The sequence below is a fragment of the Balaenoptera acutorostrata genome, chromosome 1 (assembly GCF_949987535.1).
Source record: "Balaenoptera acutorostrata chromosome 1, mBalAcu1.1, whole genome shotgun sequence".
In the NCBI taxonomy this organism is placed as follows: Eukaryota; Metazoa; Chordata; class Mammalia; order Artiodactyla; family Balaenopteridae; genus Balaenoptera; species Balaenoptera acutorostrata.
Genome location: NC_080064.1, coordinates 40433913 through 40450912, shown reverse-complemented (window position 1 = coordinate 40450912; position 17000 = coordinate 40433913). Strand labels below are relative to the sequence as shown.

Genomic DNA, 17000 nt, shown 5'->3' with positions numbered 1-17000 from the left:
CTTATTCATCACTTATATTATGTAAACTGATAATTAGACCTAAAGGTTTGGTTCGATTCAGGCTTATTTTATTTTTTTGGCAAGAATCCTTCATAATTGGTGCTCTGTACTTATTATTGCATCATATCAAGTGGCATATAATGTCTGATTGTCTTAAGTTTAGTGATATTAAGATTTATCTTTTGGCTCCAGGCAGCATCAGCCTGATTCGTCCATGATAAACCTAACCTCCTCTACAGCCTTTCATCGAACAGCTTCAGCATTCCTTGAGACCCGTCTTTTCATTAGGGGTTACCAAATGTGATTTTTCTAATGCTGTTAATTTTTTCTATATGTGTTAGCTGGAATTCTTCCATAAAAGATATTTTCCTTATCAGCAACGTGATGACCCTGAAATACTGTTCTTATAGGAAAGGTAGTGCCATCTTTCCTTTCCTTACTTTAAAAGCTTTAGTGAGGTATATCTTACATATCACAAAATTTACCCATTGTAACTGTAGTTAAGTGATTTCTAGAAAATGTATATAGTTATGAGCCGTCATCACAATCCAATTTAGCATGTTTCCATCACCCCAAAAGTTCTGACGCCTACTTGTACTCAATCTCTATGCCCACTTCCAGGCCCCACAACCACTGATCTATTTTCTATCTTTGTATATTTTTCTTTTCTAGAAATGGTATATAAATGGATTCTTATAACATTTAGTCCTTTGTGCCTGGCTTCTTTTACTTGGAATAATGTTTTTGAGGTTTATCCATGTTGTTCTACATATTAGTAGTTCATTCCTTTTTGTTTATGAATAATATTCATCTTGTATGGAAATTTTTTTCCCCTTCCATTCACCATTTGATGAACATTTGGATTGTTTCAAGTTTTTGGCTATTATGAGCAATGTTGCTATGAGTATATGGATACATGCTGGGTTGTATCCTAAGTATATGTTTAACTTTTTAAGAAACTGTCAGCCTGTTTTCTAAAGTTACTGTACCATTTTACATTACCACCAGCAACGTATGAAGATTTTCCATATCATCCCCAAGGCTTGATATTGTTAGTCTTTTTGGAATATATAGATGTGTAGTGGTATCTCAATGTATTTTTAATTTGCATTTTAATACTGACTAATAATGTTGAGCATCTTTCCAAGTGCAGATGAGCTATTCATGTAACTTTTTCTTACAAAATGCTTGTACAGATATTTTGCCCATTTTTGAACTGGGTAGTTTGTCTTCTTACTGAGTTGTAAGTTTTTTTTGTTTTTAAAAATATTCTAAATATAAGTTCTTTATCAGATATATGATTAGTAAATATTTTCTCCCAGTCTGTGGCTTGTTTTTTTCATTCTTTTAATGGTGTGTTCTGAAGAACAAAAGTTATAAAGTCCAGGTTATCAGTTTTTTTCTTTTATGTATCATGTTTTTGGCGAAGTCTTTGCCTTACCCAAGGTCACAAAATTTTTCTCTTTTCTTCTACAAATTTTATAGTTTTATCCCTTACATTTAGGCCAATGGTCCACTTTGAGTTAATTTTTGTGTATGTTGAGAGGTAAGAATCTATTTTTTCTTTGGTAGATGGTACAAATGCTCAAGGAGATTCAAGGACCCCCTTAATTGGGCAGTCTGATAAATGGTCAGATACTTGAGTAACCTCAGATAAAATGCTTACAACAGTCCTTGGCACACAGTAAACACTTAAAATGTCCCTTGTTTATTTTTATTGGTGGTGTGTTATTATTATTACTCTTAATATTGGGGAACTGCCAAGTTCCATTCATACCGTATCTGCACCCCAGAATCACCAAGCTTCTGGGGAAATATATAAATATAAAGTGATATTAAGGGCCAATGACATTAAAAGCCAAATAGAGCTATTTTACATTCATAGAGAAGGCATTCTTTTTAGGGAAATGGTTTTAATCCTGGAATCTACCAGACTAAAATTAATTATGACTAAAGCCATTTCCTGGGAACCATTTTTAGGCAAGAAAGAGAATGAAAAGTTTTCTACTTTATAGACTACTCTATTGAAACTGGATTTTCATCCTTTCTCACTGAAGGTTTGTAGATTTTCTTCTACAGACACACACACACACACACACACACACACACACAAACATACTCTGTCACACGTACACAGTACACTCGACCCTTGAACAATGTGGGTTTGAGCTGTGCAGGTCCACTTATACATGGATTTTTTTCAATAGTAAATACTACAGTACATGATCTGTGGTTGGTTGAACCCGTGGATGCTGAACTGCAGATTCGGAGGAACTGCAGATATGGAGGAACCATTTATATGGAGGAACTGATATGGAGGGCAGACTATAATCTATATGCGGATTTCAACTGCAGGAGGATGGTCACCCCTAGCTTCTGCATTGTTCAGGGGTCAGCTACATACTGCCACAAATACACTACCTGAAAAGCTCTTCCTACAGATATGGATTTGCCTGCTCCCTCACTTCTCTCCAAGTCACTCCTCAAATTTATCATTATGAGAGATCTTTTCTCACCAAAGTATTTAAAAATAGCTCCCCCTTTTGGTCAATATCTCAATCTCTATCCCATTATCTTTAAGGTTATTATATCTTCTACACCAGAATACTTTGGGAGTAAAAGAGTGTGTTTTTAGTATTTCCACCAAGACAACAGCTGTGAAAAGGGTACTGCTCAGGGCAAATAGGGATGAACGGTCCTCCTGTTTTTCTTCCTAGCACTGATATATTATTTATTTTTTACTTTCTCTCTCATTAGAATGATAATTTCATAAGAGCATTGACTTTTCCTTTTTTGTAGCTGCTGTGTGCATATGACAATACTTGGCACATACTAGGTATTTGATGTTCAAGGAGTTAAATAAAATATCATAAATGCATCCTATAACTGCCTCTCATTACTGTTTTCATGAGTGTTGGAACTGTCCTACTGAGAGATACCTGTCTGTAGTATATAATCCTTTGATTAGGAAATGTATTTTGTATTTGAAAATTTGTAATATAATAATAGCTGCTCTGGCTTCATTCTCTTCAACGTTTGGATAAAGAGAAGATACGATCTTTATTTATATTGCAGTAGATTACTAGCTGTCCCTGTTGTTTTCTCTCGCCTGTAGGGAAAAATAACAGTTTCATTATAGCCCCTGCTTTTCAGCTTCTGGGAATTAGTGCTTACCTGGTGTCTGGGGTATTCAAAATGCTTTCAGGTGAAGATTTGAAGGCTGAGAATAAATCCTTCAGTGTCTATGAATGAGAGAGTCCCTGCCTCAGTGGTCAGGAGAGCTTGTAGGACTCAGGATTCATATTTTAAATCCATGATGGCAAATGCATTCCCAGCAGTTCGCCCTTGCAGTTAGGGCAGGTAAATAGGCATTTATTGGAAATTGTTATAGCAATTACTCTTGCTGGTACAGAGTGTTAATGGCATTCTGGCACTCTCTCTCAAGGTGTTTATGGTAGCTTTTGATTTGCTCCATGTGACTAAGATTTCTGGAGTACTGTAGTACATTTACTTCGTAACTTGCGTTGAAAGTACATGTGAAAATGACAATTTTTACAGAAGAAGGAGGGAAATTGTCATTATTTAGTTATAAGAAGGAACAACTGTAAAATTGGATTAATTATACTGTATGTTTCAGGAGATGTAATTTACATGAACCTACTATTTGGTTTCCAGGAACATTAGTTCTCTAAAAACTTTTCCATTAATAATTTAAGGTCTTTTCTTTTTGAAGTATTTTTGCCAAAATATATATTTTTAAATATAAAAGAATAGAAAATTGTTTATAGAAGTTAGGAAATAGTTTTCTATTTAGAAGTTAATCTATGTTCTTGTGATAAAATATAAACTAATTAAACCCAAGCAATTACTTTTCAGGCCACTTCTTTATTTTTTTTTATTTTAACAATGGAACATTTATTTAGGTTGTTCCAGACCCAGCCTTTAGTGGTAAAAGTTTTTTTTTTTTTCTTTTTTTCTTTTTCAGTGGTTATTTTTCTCTCTTTTTTTTTTTTCACACACACACACTGTATTTTATTTTTACAAGAGATATATAGACTTACACCAAGTATTGTACATGGATGACCACAACAAAAGCAACAATGATTGCAATTACCAAACGTGAAACACACTCATACTATGTCATAATATTGACATTCAGTCCAGTAATCCTCTACTGTAACAGCTCCTTTACTTTGCAGTGAAAATTGATTTGTATATTCTTTGCCTCTGAGTCCTTGTGGGATTTTTTTTTTTTGAATTCAGACAGAAAGTCACAAAAATTATACTCATCCTCATTAGTTCACTCAGTCCCATGTAATTAATTTTTTTTTATCTTGATCTTTTGTTAGCACTTTTATGAGTTCATCAGTTTTTCATTAGAGTTCTGAAAATGCTTATTCATTCAGTTCAGCAGTACAGTCAGTTACCAGAAACCTGTACTTGTCAGTCTTTTCCATGACTTTCTTGAAGATGAAACCCTTTTATAGGAACATATTTGCAAAATCATCAGAGTACACCCAGAACTGTCTGTAAATGACAAAAGACTTAAAAATGACCACGGTTAAAGATTTGATGAAAGTTCATAATAATGCAGTTGACAAGAAAATTAGTTATTTCTGAGATATACATTTTAAAGTAATAACTAGGATTATTACTTATAACATTATACCAGAACATATAAGATTTTTAGAAATTTCATGTAATGTCTGAAACATTTATATTAACATATTTCCATACATATTTCCATACAAATACAAATATAAGATTTTTAGAAATTTCATGTAATGTCTGAAACATTTATATTAACATATTTCCATACATATTTCCATACAAATACAAATATAAGATTTTTAGAAATTTCATGTAATGTTTGAAACATTTATATTAACATATTTCCATACAAATAGCCCAATGAAAGTTTAGTATTAGTTGTTCTGTTTGTTTTTTTATACTGCAGGTTCTTATTAGGCATCAGTTTTATACACATCAGTGTATACATGTCAATCCCAATTGCCCAATTCAGCACACCACCATCCCCACCCCACCACAGTTTTCCCCCCTTGGTGTCCATATGTCCATTCTCTACATCTGTGTCTCAACTTCTGCCCTGAAAACTGGCTCATCTGTACCATTTTTCTAGGTTCCACATACATGAATTAATATACGATATTCGTTTTTCTCTTTCTGACTTACTTCACTCTGTATGACAGTCTCTAGATCCATCCACGTCTCAACAAATGACTCAATTTCGTTCCTTTTTATGGCTGAGTAATATTCCATTGTATATATGTACGAAAACTTCTTTATCCATTCGTCTGTTGATGGGCATTTAGGTTGCTTCCATGACCTGGCTATTGTAAATAGTGCTGCAATGAACATTCGGGTGCATGTGTCTTTTTGAATTATGGTTTTCTCTGGGTATATGCCCAGTAGTGGGATTGCTGGGTCATATGGTAATTCTGTTTTTAGTTTTTTAAGGAACCTCCATATTGTTCTCCATAGTGGCTGTATCAATTTACATTCCCACCAACAGTGCAAGAGGGTTCCCTTTTCTCCACATCCTCTCCAGCATTTGTTGTTTGTAGATTTTCTGATGATGCCCATTCTAACAGGAGTGAGGTGATACCTCATTGTAGTTTTGATTTGCATTTCTCTAATAATTAGTGATGTTGAGCATCTTTTCATGTGCTTCGTGGCCGTCTGTATGTCTTCTTTGGAGAAATGTCTATTTAGGTCTTCTGCCCATTTTTGGATTGGGGTGTTTGTTTCTTTAATATTGAGCTGAATGAGCTGTTTATATATTTTGGAGATTAATCCTTTGTCCGTTGATTCGTTTGGAAATATTTTCTCCCATTCTGAGGGTTGTCTTTTCGTCTTGTTTATGGTTTCCTTTGCTGTGCAAAAGCTTTGAAGTTTCATTAGGTCCCACTTGTTTATTTTTGTTTTTATTTCCATTACTCTAGGAGGTGGCTCACAAAAGATCTTGCTGTGATTTATGTCAAAGAGTGTTCTTCCTATGTTTTCCTCTAAGAGTTTTATAGTGTCCAGTCTTATATTTAGGTCTCTAATCCATTTTGAGTTTATTTTTGTGTATGGTGTTAGGGAGTATTCTAATTTCATTCTTTTACATGTAGCTGTCCAGTTTTCCCAGCACCACTTATTGAAGAGACTGTCTTTTCTCCAATGTATATCCTTGCCTCCTTTGTCATAGATTAGTTGACCATAGGTGCGTGGGTTAATCTCTGGGCTTTCTATCTTGTTCCATTGATCTGTGTTTCTGTTTTTGTGCCAGTACCATATTGTCTTGATTACTGTAGCTTTGTAGTATAGTCTGAAGTCAGGGAGTCTGATTCCTCCAGCTCCATTTTTTTGCCTCAAGACTGCTTTGGCTATTCGGGGTCTTTTGTGTCTCCATACAAATTTTAAGATGATTTGTTCTAGCTCCGTAAAAAATGCCATTGGTAATTTGATAGGGATTGCATTGAATCTGTAGATTGCTTTGGGTAGTATACTCATTTTCACAATGTTGATTCTTCCAATCCAAGAACATGGGATATCTCTCCATCTGTTGGTATCATCTTTAATTTCTTTCATCAGTGTCTTAGAGTTTTCTGCATACAGGTCTTTTGTCTCCCTAGGTAGGTTTATTCCTAGGTATTTTATTCTTTTTGTTGCAATGGTAAATGGGAGTGTTTACATAATTTCTCTTTCAGATTTTTCATCATTAGTGTATAGGAATGCAAGAGATTTCTGTGCATTCATTTTGTATCCTGCAACTTTACCATATTCATTCATTAGCTCTAGCAGTTTTCTGGTGGCAGTTTTAGGATTCTCTATGTATAGTATCATGTCATCCGCAAACAGTGACAGTTTAACTTTTTCTTTTCCAATTTGTATTCCTTTTATTTCTTTTTCTTCTCTGATCGCCGTGGCTAGGACTTCCAGAACTATGTTGAATAATAGTGGTGAGAGTGGACATCCTTGTCTTGTTCCTGATCTTAGAGGAAATGCTTTCAGTTTTTCACCATTGAGAATGATGTTTGCTGTGGGTTTGTCATATATGGCCTTTATTATGTTGAGGTAGGTTCCCTCTATGCCCACTTTCTGGAGAGTTTTTATCATAAATCGGTGTTGAATTTTGTCAAAAGCTTTTTCTGCATCTATTGAGATGATCATATGGTTTTTATTCTTCAATTTGTTAATATGGTGTATCACATTGATTGATTTGCGTATATTGAAGAATCCTTGCATCCCTGGGATAAATCCCACTTGATCGTGGTGTATGATCCTTTTAATTTGTTGTTGGATTCTGTTTGCTAGTATTTTGTTGAGGATTTTTGCATCTATATTCATCAGTGATATTGGTCTGTAATTTTCTTTTTTTGTAGTGTCTTTGTCTGGTTTGGGTATCAGGGTGATGGTGGCCTCATAGAATGAGTTTGGGAGTGTTCCTTCCTCTGCAATTTTTTGGAAGAGTTTGAGAAGGATGGGTGTTAGCTCTTCTCTAAATGTTTGATAGAATTCACCTGTGAAGCCATCTGGTCCTGGACTTTTGTTTGTTGGAAGATTTTTAATCACAGTTTCAATTTCATTACTTGTGATTGGTCTGTTCATATTTTCTGTTTCTTCCTGGTTCAGTCTTGGAAGGTTATACCTTTCTAAGAATTTGTCCATTTCTTCCAGGTTGTCTATTTTATTGGCATAAAGTTGCTTGTAATAGTCTCTTAGGTTGCTTTGTATTTCTGCGGTGTCTGTTGTAACTTCTCCTTTTTCATTTCTGATTTTATTGATTTGAGTCCTCTCCCTCTTTTTCTTGATGAGTCTGGCTAATGGCTTATCAATTTTGTTTATCTTCTCAAAGAACCAACTTTTAGTTTTATTGATCTTTGCTATTGTTTTCTTTGTTTCTATTTCATTTATTTCTGCTCTGATCTTTATGATTTCTTTCCTTCTGCTAACTTCGGGTTTTGTTTGTTCTTCTTTCTCTAGTTTCTTTAGGTGTAAGGTTAGATTGTTTACTTGAGATTTTTCTTGTTTCTTTAGGTAGGCTTGTATAGCTATAAACTTCCCTCTTAGAACTGCTTTTGCTGCATCCCCTAGGTTTTGGGTCGTCGTGTTTTCATTGTCATTTGTCTCTAGGTATTTTTTTATTTCCTCTTTGATTCCTTCAGTGATCTCTTGGTTATTTAGTAACGTATTGTTTAGCCTCCATGTGTTTGTCTCTTTTACGTTTTTTTCCCTGTAATTCATTTCTAATCTCATAGCGTTGTGGCCCGAAAAGATGCTTGATATGATTTCAATTTTCATAAATTTACTGAGGCTTGATTTGTGACCCAAGATGTGATCTATCCTGGAGAATGTTCCGTGCGCACTTGAGAAGAACGTGTAATCTGCTGTTTTTGGATGGAATGTCCTATATATATCAATTAAATCTATCTGGTCTATTGTGTCATTTAAAGCTTCTGTTTCCTTATTTATTTTCATTTTGGATGATCTGTCCATTGGTGTAAGTGAGGTGTTAAAGTCCCCCACTATTATTGTGTTACTGTCGATTTCCTCTTTTATAGCTGTTAGCAGTTGCCTTATGTGTTGAGGTGCTCCTATGTTGGGTGCATATATATTTATAATTGTTATATCTTCTTCTTAGATTGATCCCTGGATCATTATGTAGTGTCCTTCCTTGTCTCTTGTAACATTCTTTATTTTACAGTCTATTTTATCTGATATGAGTATAGCTACTCCAGCTTTCCTTTGATTTCCATTTGCATGGAATATCTTTTTCCATCCCCTCACTTTCAGTCTGTATGTGTCCCTAGGTCTAAAGTGGGTCTCTTGTAGACAGCATATATATGGGTCTTGTTTTTGTACCCATTCAGCCAGTCTATATCTTTTGGTTGGGGCATTTAATCCATTCACGTTTAAGGTAATTATCGCTCTGTATGTTCCTATTACCATTTTCTTAATTGTTTTGGGTTTGTTTTTGTAGGTCCTTTTCTTCTCTTGTGTTTCCCACTTAGAGAAGTTCCTTTAGCATTTGTTGTAGAGCTGGTTTGGTGGTGCTGAATTCTCTTAGCTTTTGCTTGTCTGTAAAGCTTTTGATTTCTCCATCAAATCTAAATGAGATCCTTGCTGGGTAGAGTAATCTTGGTTGTAGGTTCTTCCCTTTCATTACTTTAAGTATATCATGCCACTCCCTTCTGGCTTGCAGAGTTTCTGCTGAGAAATCAGCTGTTAACCTTATGGGAGTTCGCTTGTATGTTATTTGTCGTTTTTCCCTTGCTGCTTTCAATAATTTTTCTTTGTCTTTAATTTTTGCCACTTTGATTACTATGTGTCTCGGTGTGTTTCTCCTTGGGTTTATTCTGTATGGGACTCTCTGCGCTTCCTGGACTTGGGTGGCTATTTCCTTTCCCATGTTAGGGAAGTTTTCGACTATAATCTCTTCAAATATTTTCTCTGGTCCTTTCTCTCTCTCTTCTCCTTCTGGGACCCCTATAATGCGAATGTTGTTGCGTTTAATGTTGTCCCAGAGGTCTCTTAGGCTGTCTTCATTTCTTTTCATTCTTCTTTCTTTAGTCTCTTCCGCAGCAGTGAATTCCACCATTCTGTCTTCCAGGTCACTTATCCGTTCTTCTGCCTCAGTTATTCTGCTATTGATTCCTTCTAGTGTAGTTTTCATTTCAGTTATTGTATTGGTCATCTCTGTTTGTTTGTTCTTTAATTCTTCTAGGTCTTTGTTAATCATTTCTTGCATCTTCTCAATCTTTGCCTCCATTCTTATTCCGAGGTCCTGGATCATCTTCACTATCATTATTCTGAATTCTTTTTCTGGAAGGTTGCCTATCTCCACTTCATTTAGTTGTTTTTCTGGGGTTTTTTCTTGTTCCTTCATCTGGTACATAGCCCTCTGACTTTTCATCTTCTCTATCTTTCTGTAACTGTGGTTTTTGGTCCACAGGCTGCAGGATTGTAGTTTTTCTTGCTTCTGCTGTCTGCCCTCTGGTGGTTGAGGCTATCTAAGAGGCTTGATGGGAGGCTCTGGTGGTGGGTAGAGCTGACTGTTGCTGTGGCAGTCAGAACTCAGTAAAACCTTAATCCACTTGACTGTTGATGGGTGGGGCCGGGTTCCCTCCCTCTTGCTGTGGTGGTCAGAGCTCAGTAAAACCTTAATCCACTTGACTGTTGATGGGTGGGGCTGGGTTCCCTCCCTGTTGGTTGTTTTGCCTGAGGCAACCCAACACTGGAGCCTACCCGTGCTCTTTGGTGGGATTAATGGCAGACTCTGGGAGGGCTCACGCCAAGGAGAACTTCACAGAACCTCTGCTGCCAGTGTCCTTATCCCCACGGTGAAACAGAGCCACCACTTGTCTCTGCAGGAGACCCCCCAACACCAGCAGGTAGGTCTGGTTCAGTCTCCCCCAGGGTCACTGCTCCTTCCCCTGGGTCCCAATGCACACATTACTTTGTGTGTGCCCTCCAAGAGTGGGGTCTCTGTTTCCCCCAATCCTGTCAAAGTCCTGCAATCAATTCCCACTAGGCTTCAAAGTCTGATTCTCTAGGAATTCCTCCTCCCGTTGCCAGACCCCCAGGTTGGGAAGCCTGACGTGGGGCTCAGAACCTTCACTCCAGTGGGTGGACTTCTGTGGTATAAGTGTTCGCCAGTCTGTGAGTCACCCACCCAGTAGTTATGGGATTTGATTTTACTCTGATTGCGCCCCTCCTACCGTCTCACTGCGGCTTCTCCTCTGTCCTTGGACGTGGGGTATCCTCCTTGGTGAAGTCCAGGGTCTTCCTGTCAATGATTGTCCAGCAGCCAGTTGTGATTCTGGTGCTCTCGCAAGAGGGAGTGAGAGCACGTCCTTCTACTCCGCCATCTTGGTTCCGTCCAGGCCACTTCTTTACAGTTGAGGAATTTCAGTAACAATTCTACCTGTATTGTTTATTTCATTACTTCACTTTGTGTGGCAGTGATTCATTGTGTCAATGGTAGATTCAGAAGGTATATAGTATATTGACACAAATCTTAAATTTGTTTTCTATTTAAACCCTTTGTTTTTAAACTTTATACTCTTCTTGAGATCACTGATACTTCTGAGACCACTGATACCTTTAGCAAACTTATTGGAATTAAAAACTATATTTGGAAATATATTTTGTTAGCAGCTGTGTTTATTTTTCTTTCTTCACTGTAAATTGTTCACAGAAATAATACCTGGCAATACTAAACACCCATGTAATATTTTGATGGACGTTTTATTGGCTATATTCTGCTTGTGTTTGGCCCCTTCCAGAATGATTCTGGCTAGTGTGGGGTACTTTTGTTTCACTTGTATCCCTTCTAAAAGGGCTATTTCCTTCTTTGGCTTTATTTTTAGCCTTTTACTTTCCTTTATGAAGTGGTTTTTGTTTTTAATATTTATTTATTTATTTGAAAAGAAAGTGGAACTTTTTCTTCTGTCCAATTTACAAGTACTGAATTTGCAGTGTCAAAGCAAGGCAAGTTCTTCAGACTGGAAAGGGTAAGCATATTGTGCGCATGGTGTTAGAACTTTTCACCCAGAGAACTACCAGGCAATTAATTTTATTATTCTGTAGGACTTGCTCTCAGACAAGGTATATACATACATATATATGCATATATGTAAATATTAATGTCTTACCTTAAGTCTGGTTTTTACTTATATTGAAATTATATTTTTAATTGGTTATAGAATTATTTTATTTTTCTTCATAGCAGAGTTACATATAGTCTACAGAGCTGATTGCAAACAGCAGTCCTGTAACATCCCTATCCTCCATCATTTCCTACTCCCCTGAGGACTACTTTTCTTTTTTTTAAAAATTGTTTTTCTTTGTATTCACCTCCGTGTCTCCCAACATGCTTATACTGAATTTGAAACGTTTGATTTTTAAATATTGGACATTATTTCTACTTTCCTTTATGGAAAATGAGGATTTAAATACTTTTCATATGTTCTCTCTTTGCTCTCAAAATATATACATGCCCATTTTCTGTCTTTCTCTTCTCTTAATAGTTATATCATAATTTTAGATTATATTGTTAAGATCATATAAAAAAGTATTATAGCTGAACCATGTGGTATATATACTATCATACTTTTTCTACAAGGATTTTGTTTTCTCTTGAACTAATAATTACTTTCTCTCCTTTGCTTAGTTTTATAGTTTTAGTTTTTTTGTTTTTGCTTAACTTAACCCCAATTCTCCCTCAGGTATTTATATTATTTTCTCACAGTTTAATGTTCTTTCACTTATGAATCATTTTTGTTTTTTTGCCTAGAGGCCTAAAATTTTTTTATTTATTTTTAAAGTCTAGAAATTTTACTAGAATATGTCCTGAAGTTGCTTTTTATGGCTTGGTACTCTTAGGTACAGTGCATTCTCCTTCATTTGTAGTTTGTAATCTTTTTTCATTTCTGTAAAGTTTCATGAACTATATATACCATTTAATATTTATTTTCTTTCTTTGCCTTAGTGTTTTTCATCAGGGTCTATGTTGGATATTTTTTGCATGTTTAGTATTTGTTATTTTTACTTGTATTTTAAAATCTTTTTGTTTCTTTTTGATTAAAAAAACTTTTTGTTCTTTTATTTCTTTTAAGATACTATCTGTTGTGATTATTTGCTTTTGTTTTAGTTTAATCTTCATTTCTGAAACAACTTCCTTCTCTATTTCTGCTTCTTTCCTAAGTTATACCATCTTTCTTCTGTGTTTTTCTAAATTTGATTTATGTAGTTACTTAATATCTTATATTACTTCCTTCATTTTCAAGTAGTAGATTATAGTTTTTATTTATTTTGCAAGCATGTCTTTTGGATGCTTTCACTGTAGGAACTTTTTTCTTTTGCTCACTATTATTATCTTTTAAACAAGAACTTGGTATGTGTTTGACTGTGATCCTTTTCTTTGCTCATTCTTAATTTAGATTTTTTCCCGTGAATTCTTAGAAGGAAGCGTGATTTAGGACAATTTTTTATAGCTTCACCAAGCTCCCTTATGTAGTGTTCAAAGTATGGTGGCTTGCTTTCTGGAATTTTCTGCCTTTGTTCCATTCCACTTTTGTTAGTTTTCTTCTGCTGTTGTTTCTTTTTCTGGGTTTTCTCTTTCTACGTTTTTATCCTGTCTATTTTGCATTCTGTTCTCTACAGTTTTTCCTGGTTTCTTGTGCCCCATCTTGTCCAGGAACCCTGGGTGTTCAGTTTCTATAGTTCTTACAGGCTACCAGACTACTTTACCACCTTTGGACCTTACTGTACTCTTTTGAACTCACCTGCTATTGGAATGGGCAAACACCCTTCCAATTTCCACTGCTTTTCTCAGATTGATCTACTGCTTCCTACTGAGTACCAGTTGGGTATTTAGGGTATCTCTTCCCAGGTCCTTTAGGTACTCCCTTACTTTCTTCTGCTTCTGCTGCATAGATAGATGCTGATGCCTCACAGGTTTTGTGGTTGTTGGTGGTTTGTCATCATCTGCTTTATCTTGGGGTTTGTGGAGATATCTTGTCATCTTATTTTATTGTAAATGTTGTCTGTAGTTTTCTGCTGTGTAATTGCTGCATATGTTTTTATGGAAGGGAGGTTTGGAGAGACTTGAAAACTCTTGTCTTCGCTTTTATTTTGTGTTTTGTGTTTTTGCTTCTGCCTTTCATATTCTGCCTTTCATATTTCATCAAATTATTGGCCATCTGTTCATATTTAAGAGTAGAAGACTGAAATGCTTTTGGAAGTTATGTGCCAGAGGTGCCTGGTACCACTAATTGCTAAGTCTGTTGGGGTTCCTCCTGGATGCAGATTGTCAATGTGTACTTTATTGTAGGTGATTTCTCTGGGTCATTTTATTGGAAATTATGTCACTATCTTTTTTTTTTTTAATTAATTAATTAATTTATTTATTTATGGCTGTGTTGGGTCTTTGTTTCTGTGCAAGGGCTTTCTCTAGTTGCGGCAAGCGGGGGCCTCTCTTCATCGCGGTGTGCGGGCCTCTCACTATCGCGGCCTCTCCTGTTGCGGAGCACAGGCTCCAGACGCGCAGGCTCAGCAGCTGTGGCTCACGGGCCTAGTTGCTCCGCGGCATGTGGGAATCTTCCCAGACCAGGGCTCGAACCCGTGTGCCCTGCATTAGCAGGCAGATTCTCAACCACTGCGCCGCCAGGGAAGCCCTATGTCACTATCTTTTTATGTCTTTTCTCTTCAGCTGGTCATATTCAGTAGAAGAATCATTCACATATTTCTCCTAGAGGCTATATACTTGGCGACCTGTTTATAGAACCTTGTAGTGGAAGAAGCTGTAGTAAAATCTCGTTGTATAGCCCAGACTCTTAATCTACCTGTTTTCATATAGTATTACCCCTGCTGTCAGTTGTACCTGCTGTTTCCATTCCAGTGAAGACAACAACTACTACTACTACTACTACTCCTTCTCCCTCCTTCTCTTCCTCCTAACCCTCTTCTTCCCTCTCCTTCCCCTAATCAACTTCCATTCCCCCCCTCCCTCCCGCCTCTCCTCCAGCTCTCTAGAGAATAACTTCCAGTCACCTGCCTGGGAATGGGGAAGAGCAGTTTCCTAGCAGTGTAAATTGGAAGAAGGATCTGGGGTTTGACTGCTTCTTCAACTTTCAATTATTACTCTGATTTTTAGCCCCACTGATTCTGTCATTTCCAGAGGTACCTAGCACCACCAATTGCTACATCTCTTAGGAGTTCCTTAGTATAAAATGGTTTGCTTCTAAGCTTTCCTCTCTATTGGCTTAAGATTCTTTCTCCAGGCTGTTAACTCAGTTACCACTTTTGTTCAAACTGTTTTCTCTTTAGTTTTGTCATTGTGAGTTGGTATGTGTGTGTGTTTAATCCTTTTATTCTTTTAGTGAGGGTTCAGAAGGGAACAAAAGCTAATGCATACATTTAACCTATTATCTCTAACTGGAAGCATTCATTTGTAGCTCACTGAAATATTACAGTGTGAATACCCATGTAACTACAACCTAGGTCAAGAATTAGAACATTGCCAAAACTTCAGAAAGCCTTCCTTATACCACCTCCTAATCTCTATTTCCTCTGTGTTCCACAAAGGAATTTCCATTTTAATGTCTAATATTGTCGTTTAGTTTTGCCTATTTTTGAACACTAAATAAATGGAATTGTAATGTGCAAATTCTTTTGTTCCTGGCTTCTTTTGCTCAGCATTTTGCTGAGAAATTGATTTGTGTTTTGATAAGTAATTCATTTATCTTTATTGCTATATAGTATCTTCATTATGTGACTCTACTCCAATTCATTTATTCTGTTATTTACAGATATTAATGGGCATTTAGGTTATTTCTAGTTTTTGCTGTTATGAATAAAGTTGCTATGAACATTCTTGATTACATGCCTTGATGTTCATGAGCATGCATGCCTATTTGTTATATATATATAGAAGCGGAATTGCTGAGTCTTAGGGTCAGTATGAGTAGACAATGCCAAACAGTTTTCCAGTGTTTCTCTATCAATATACACTCTGCCATTGATGAAAGTTCTGTTCTCCACATCCTTGCCAACTCCTGGCATTGCCAGACTTTTTCATTTTAGTCATTATGGTGAGTGAACAGTGGTTTCATTTTGCATTTCCGTGAAGATACATGACATCATCTTTTTTGGACATCTTTTTGTATTTGTGTGTGAAATGCTTGTCTTTTGCTCATTTCTCCTTTTGGTTGTTTATTACTTTCTTAGTAATTTGTAGGACTTCTCTATATTTTCTAGTTAATAAGCTTTATGTCAGTTATATGTGTTGCAAGTAGCTTCTCACTCTGTGGTTTGCATTTTTAATCCATTAGTGATTCTTGTTCTTTTGGTGAACAAGTTTATTTTTAATATAGTCTGACTTAATAATGTAGTTTGATTTATTAATCTTTTCCTTTATGTTTAGTGCTTTTCTTGGGTCATGTTGAAGAATTTTTTTTCCCTACCCCAAGTTATGAAGATATTCTATATAATTTTCTAGAAACCTTATTTCTTTACCATGTACATTCAGATTTACAGTCCCCTTGGCTCTTATTTTTATATATGGTATGAAGAAGGGATAACATTTTATTTTTATTTTATGTATATCTAATTGAGCAATACCGTTTGGTGAAGAAACTTTTATTCCCATTGCTCTGTAATGTTTACTTTATCACAAATTAAGTGCCTACATACATGTGGATTTTTTAAAATAGATCTTCTATTTTGTTTCATGGTTCTTGCATAAATATTATGCTTTCTTAATTACTGGAGCTTTAGTTTTAGTATCTGGTAGTTTAAGCCCTCCAGGTTTATTCTTTTTTTTTTTTCACTTTTACTTATTTATTATTTTTTTATTGAAGTATAGTTGATTTACATTGGTGTGCCAATCTCTGCTGTACAGCAGAGTGACTCAGTTATACACATATATACATTCTTTTTTTAAAATATTCTTTTCCATTGTGGTTTATCACAAGATATTGAATATAGTTCCCTGTGCTATACGTTAGGACTTTGCTGTTTATCCCAGGTTTATTCTTTTTGAAGATTTTCTTAGCTGTTCTTAGTGTCTAAAGTATACTGATTTTAATCCTTAGTGTACCCTTCAATGATTATTCACATTTGTGTCCATCCATGAGCACCATTCATCAAGATAGAGAACATTTCCAGCATCCAAAAAGGTTTCCTTGTGCCTCTACCAGTCACAACCCCCCTCAAGATAATCACTATTCTGACTTTTGTCAGCATTGATTACTTTTGTCTGGTTTTGGACTTCATATAAATTAAATCATAAATATGTATTCCTTTGAATATGGCTTTTTTTCACTCAGCCAGATGTCTGTGAGAGTCACCTATGTTGTTGTATTTCAGTAGTCCATTCTTTTTTATTGCTCTTTAGTATTCCATTATATCAATGTACTGTAATTTATTCATTTCTTGTTAATGAGGATGGTTTTTAGTCTTGGCTTATTATGAATATTCTTATAAATATCTTT

At 35.8% G+C, this 17000-nt stretch overlaps 1 protein-coding gene across 4 annotated transcripts in view; it reads left to right on the top strand.

Annotated features, from left to right (window-relative positions):
• Positions 1-17000, top strand: part of SPATA6 (spermatogenesis associated 6) — a 163227-nt gene that overhangs the window by 28375 nt on the left and 117852 nt on the right. The gene's annotated exons all lie outside the window — the stretch shown is intronic.